Below are 6690 nucleotides of genomic sequence, written 5' to 3' on the forward strand. Positions count from 1 at the left end.
AGTCAATTCTTCCAGCTTTAGCTTTTTTTTAAAAAAAATTCCCTGGTAGAAAGAGGAAGTTCTGTCCCCTGCCGCCTGCTGGTGAAAGGCAAACAGCTGGTTTCAGTGGCACAATGGACCATTCACTGAGACGGCCTCAGCTTCTCAATTCTGAGCCGTTGTTCCCTGACCATTCCTTTCCTGTCCCTGACCTTCCTGCTTTGTTTGAGCCAAGGCAAGGGTCTGCCCCCACCTTGGCCCCAGAAAAGGAAGAATATGTGCATTTCCATCACCAAACGGGAGCCAGCAAAGGCAGGTGCACCCTTAGGTGTCAGCCAGAGAATCTGGATCCCTGTACACCTGAGCATGCTGCTGAGCCATGGCTAAGGTACAAACACTTGCTTGTTATTTGAGGGTTGCAAAGATTGATTTATTAGACAAGGCACACCACTGTGTTTCCATGGACTTAAAGGACCAGTCTGTTGTGGTAGGGCTCCAGGTGCTGATTCATTATTAGAGTGAAGCCGGAGGTTTTTCCCTTTGTTTTTGTAGTGTTGCATATGTCAAGACAGACTGTGTGCTAAGCACTGCCACAACAGTAATCATGAACCCCACAGAAAGCTAAATAAATTGTGCAGAGAGTCCTGTAGGATCATTGCACCTAGATGTAGTGTAGGGGATCTCCCATATAGCATGTGTAAACATTGTGTCATGTATCTGAGTGATTACCGTACTAAGGGCTGGTAAACAGAAAGAGGGTCCTGTTCTGGACTGAGTTTTATCAATTAATTTATTTATAGGCCACTTTGGGGGAGGACCCCTTCCAAGGCATAATATAGGAAAACAGACCATGTTATATAAATCTAGACCCATAAAAGGTATAGGCAGCATCCGCTGTTGCTTACAGGTGGTTTATGCTTGTAGGGTTAGGGCCAAGTTCCAGGAACCAGTGTGATACTGGACTGCTGGAGGTCAGAACCTATAAGGCCCATTCTAGAGGAGAAAGGCAACATAAAATATGAGGCCAAGAAGGAACTGAGTTCAGCAAGCGTGATGGGCACAAAGATAGAATACATTGTTTGCATGCAAATGATGCAAAAACTACATCCTGCACCAGACATGCTCCACACACACCTGGACTGCTTTTACCTGGCTGGAATGTGCCCTTGATCTGTGTGCTGGTGCCTCTTGCTTGCCTGGATGGAAGATAGAGAACCTGTGATCACAGGCCCACCATCCAGGTAAAGCACATTGTGTCCTGTCCCGTACCCTCCTCAACCCCCCCCCCCAATAAAAATCCTGGGGACAGAAGTTTGTCAAATGAGCTGACAGTTCTGTAGCTCTGTAAGGGGGTAAACTACAGTTCTCATGTGCTTTAAATGGACGGTGTGGGTGTGCACAGACACCTATGACCTTTCTATGGCTGAAAAGTAGCCTACTATAGAAGCTATAGAAAACCACATTCATTGCTCTGCCCACTTTTGCCTCTGCCTCCCCTCATGACTGGATGCACAGTAGCCCCTGCAAGGTTGCCCAGAAGGGAATGCAGCTCTCGGGCTGAAAAAAGGTTCCCTTGCCCCTCTTAGATATTCCTCACCTCCCAAGACTCTTACATTCTAAGGACCACATGGTCTGAGAACCCTGCAGTCCCCTATCCTATTTTGCTGTTCTTAGCAGCTGTTCTCCCCCTTGTATATTTGTGCATTTGGGTTTCCTTGCATCTGGTTAACACACTGCGCATTAGTCTTTGTTGAGCTTTTATTTTTGCCATTTTCAGCTCAGTTCTCCGCTTCATCAAGATCATCTGCGCAAGTCCACCCACACATTTGCAGTCTTTCCCAGTTTATTTATCTGCCACTGGTTTTAAGATGCTCAAGATGAACAATTCAGATGGGATGTTTCACCACCGCCAGGCTTCCATTTTGGCAAGAAAAGAACATACCAAATCCCCAGCAGAGACAATGGCCCTCCCATTCTTTTGGCTTTCCAATCAGCATTGTAACTAGAATAGAATGAGGGCTGAGAAGATAATTTCCGAGAAGTCCTGGGTGTGGTGTCCCTTCCACCCCCATCAGGACCTTGTAAGAGCAGAGTGGAAGACATCTCTGTAGAATCTCAACCACATACAGATTGGCCAACCACCCTAGAAAGAGCATGCATGCATCATCATGTTTCTTGCCCATCATAGGTTATATAAGGCAGCATAAGGAAGAACTTGCCCACACTTTGATCTCTTTGGCCTGGCTTTAAGTGGATTGTCACAAGCCTTGTGGCGATATATTAGTGGGAGTGGTCTGAGGGGAAGGAGGACGGGGGGGGGGAATGGGGACCTGCAGGAATTGGACCCCAGTGGGCTGGGGGGTGATGGTTCAGACCCCAGAAAGAAACCAAATGGACTGCCATTCATTCATGCATTTTATTTGTATGCCACTTTCCCACACAAATCATGTTCAAAGCAGCTTAGAACAAAGAAACAAGGCTGCATTTCAAGCAAACACTACAAAAACAATTTCATAATAACATAGCAAAACAAAAATATAGTAACTTTTTTTAAAAAAAACAAACAAACACACATTTCAATGCCTGCAGATTGATCAGACAGCAACTCCACCTCCAGTGCCAATAATGTGGAAATGATTGTGCTGATGCAAAGAGATTCAGCAAACCCAGCCTACTCAAAGCACTGCCCACTTGCTTGCCAGCCAGGTGAATGACTGTGCCCACCCTGCTCTTCAAAAGGAGAGCCTTAGGGCATGTCAAGTGTTGGGACAATGTCTTAGCTTGTGGTTTGCCATGTATCTTAACCTGACCGATGTGCTGTGTAACCTCTGTACCACAGTGTTCTATGCATGAAAACCTTTGGCAAAAACAGCATTGAGAGTCCAAGTACTGCGTCCACTAGTGATAGCCAGGATGGGGTGGTTTTTACCCACATGGAGCAATGCATTCAGTGCTGGGGAGCCTAAGGGGCTGGATTCTAGACTGCTTGATCCAATGAGCTGGCCGTGCTCAATCATTTCCCTGAAAGTCATGGTTCTTTCCTGCACTCTGGCTTTTTTTGCCACATCTCCTCCCTTTTGCAAAGTAGGAAAGAAAGAGCCCATACTGCCCCCTCCCCTCCCCTCCCAGTAAAGCAAGACCTTCATTCAAGCTAGGATTGATGGGCATGACCTCTCTAAACAAAGGAACCAGGATCACACCTGCTAGTAAATCAGAGGTGCAAGTCCAACTAAAATGTACCCTGAAATGTAAAAGTCAAACCTGTCTTTTGTAAAAGAAAATGATGGAATGAAAACAGGAACCAAAAGAACTGTAAGCAAGATACCAGCCACCTCCAGTGTTTCACTCATTCAAATGAGCTTTTTCTGTAAAAAGATGGAATATGCTTTTCTTCAGAAACAGAGCAGCTGGGTATGTATGTACAGTATGTGGTTAGGAACATAGGAAGCTACCTTATAGCAAGTGAGACAGTATGTCCAAATATCCCAGGATTGTCTGCTCTGACTGGCAGAGGTCCTCCAGAGTCTCAGAGCTTGCTTCCCACTCCTTTTTTTCTTTTTCTATTGGAGGGTGGGAGTTTCTCACCAACCACTAACAGATACAGGTTCCCTGCCACCTGAAGCACCTATATCCCTGGCACAATACTCAAATGGAGACACCTATCTTACTCCCTGCAGCACAGTGCCCCCTAGTGCCCCCTTCTGTTCTGCAACATCATCAAAGGCACGCCACAAATTGGGCTTTGAAATAAGAAAACACCAAAAAGGAATGAGGGTAGAGCCTGCATGGCAAGAAAGAGGTAAGAGATATATTGTGCTCCAAGCGCAATTGAGGAAAATGCAAGAATGCAAGCTGACATTTTGAAGAACATAACAGACGGTATCAGTATTGCCGCCGGCTCCTCCATCTTCTTGTTTTTCTCTTCCTCCACCCTTACAGGTTTTAACAATTTCCCTTTCTCTGTAATGCTGACCAACCAGGAGACCAGCACAAGCTGAACACCAGCATAATTTGGGTATGTGTGTTCAAATTCAAACCAGGTGTGCATTTGATCCTTGTGACAGTGGCCCACGAGGTTTGTATCTGATGCCTGCCCCTCCTTGCATTTTTCAAATGTATACAGGAAAGTGGCTAGAAAATAACTCAGGGGGCTAGTGAATGAGAGACCATGAAGTCCAGAGAAGTTTCCAGAGAACCTACAAAATGGATTTCACACTTCTAACAGGCCCTTCTGACATTTCAGAGGTGCCTCCCGCAGCTACTTCTGTTTTAAACAACAACACATGGTAAAAACATGTAGGATTTTCCCTAGCACACACTGTAGTGGCACATGTATACCTTGCTGTGCCAAATAACTATATAATAATAATACCAATTCAAGTATTTTATGCTTATGTAGCCAAAACATAATAATGATGCCCAAGAGAGAACAGCAGATTTGGGGGTAACATCAATATATGCACAAGTTAAAAAAGAAAACTGAAGGGAAAAATGCTAGGGAGGTGAACCCCTACTAAAGAGCCTCATAATGAATTTCTGATATGCAATTTTGGGAGACGGGGGGAAGAGAGAAAAAGCCCTGAGAACTGGATAAGAGGAGGAATAGAAGGGAATGTCTGCAATAGAAACACAGGTGTGTGTGTGTGTGAGTGTGTGGATGTGTGACAGAAAGAACTATATTGTTGTCTGGATAGGTCAGTTCCTGATTCACACTGACAAGCTATTTTTCAGTGTCCCCTGGGATGGAAGAGAAAGCTACCCAAAGGCATCAATGGAGAAATCAAATAATTTAATGTAACAGGGACCAGACCTTCTACTCCATCTCTTCCCCTCCAAAGAAAAAAAGAAATGAAAAGGATAAGAAGCACCAAATGGAGAGAGAAGACCCAAACATGTGCATGTTCACTGGGCATGGAATACTGAGTTGTGGGGAGAGAGAAATAAGGGGAGGGGAAGCCGAATGACTAGAACCTGAACAAAACCATTCCCCAGTGAAACATTTTGTTTATTATTATTATTATTATTATTATTATTATTGAGAAACTATAGCCCAGTTTTCAATCAAAAATATTCTCCAAGTGGGGCATCAATTATAAAATTAATATATGAATAAAACCCTAAGACTACCCAAGGACAGGAGCTGGCACTAAAACAATAATAAAACAAGAACATTTTGCTGCAGCCTCCCCCAATCTAAATCTAGATTTGAATCCTGACGCATCTTAATTTGACTAAGAAGAGGCCACCTATGGAGTTCTCTGCAATACAGCGTCCCCTGCCTTAGAGGTGTGGCACAACAGTTTCCTAGGGGGTAGCCAAGCCTTCCCCTGGTCTCCTCCTGTGCCAGACAAGACCAACAATGACTGAAAGAGGAGAGTGCCCCCTATTGAGCTTTTCTGCCCTGCATGGAGTCATCCCCATGCCCCTCTCTCCATTTCTATTTATACCAGCACCTGGGGAGGTTTCTAATCGGCTAGAAATCTGGTCTGCCTTCATTGTAATAACTTTAAACCAGGTTGCTTTTCTGTACCAATTACAGGTTAGTAAGGCTGGTTGCCACAGCAACAGCAGCTGTGAGCCCCCCCAAGGCGCCGCTCGATACCTTGATTCCTTTATAAAAGGGGGGGAAAGACAAAAAGGTGGGAAATATATATATAACCCTCTGCCTAGACTTAAAGGGCCAGAGGCAGCTAAGGCCTTGCTACTGTGGTAACCAAGATTGTGCAAGTGTGAAGCTAAAGAGGCTTACTTCTGGACTGGTTGGGACCTACACACACACACACACACACACACACACACACACACACTTCCACCTTTTGCTCTCTAGAAGAGCATCAGAAAGTACGAGTCTGAGGCTGGAACAAAAGGGAGCCAACACCTAATTGCTACTAGGGTTGCCAGCTTTTCAGCTGACTTCTGCAACTATGACTTTAACAGCAGCTTAACTTGCAGACAGTAACGAGTGATCATGTTTACCCTCGTGCCATGAAACAAACTTTTGCTTGCTTATTTATCTGCATCAAGTTGCTCTTAATGCACATAGCAGGCCAGGATGCTTTTTGTTAACCTCTGGTCACTTGGCAACTCTAATGCCTACTCAACATCCTCGTCAAACCCTCAAGCCACTTACTCCTGTTGGTGTTCCCTGAATTCTGCTGCCTCCCCAACAGCATGGTCCACCCACCTGTCTAGAAGGCAGGCAAACTGTTCCTCGATTCCTCCTCCTCAGTGCTGGGGAACCCTTTTCAGCTTGAGGGTTGCATTTCCTTGTGAGAAACCTTCCAATGGCCAGCAAAATGGGAATGGTAGGAGGGAAACATGGGCTGAACATTGGATGTGACTCTTACTTTATAGGCTAAATATTCCAGTCAGACAAAAACCAGCAACTGCATGCGCACACACCCTTTCCACCAGCCAAGCAAGAGGCATTCTCACAGTTCAAATATTCGTTCCAGCCAGGCAAAAGCACTTGAGGGACTGCAGTAGGGCCTGGGAGAGGTGTGGCTAGGAGAGAAGAGGTGGGGCCTAGGGAAAGTCTGAATGGGCAAGTAGAGAGTACCTGGTCTTCCAAGAAGGAAGAAGCAAAGGAAGGCACTTTATGGTTAGGAAGGAGTCATGCTCCCTGTTTATTACCGTATTTCTCCATTTTCCATCCACCACTTCCTGAGGTACAGGTAGGTAGCCGTGTTGGTCTGGGTCGAAGTAAAATAA

This window comes from Zootoca vivipara, chromosome 2 (assembly GCF_965207765.1).
Source record: "Zootoca vivipara chromosome 2, rZooViv2.hap1.1, whole genome shotgun sequence".
NCBI classification, from domain to species: domain Eukaryota; kingdom Metazoa; phylum Chordata; class Lepidosauria; order Squamata; family Lacertidae; genus Zootoca; species Zootoca vivipara.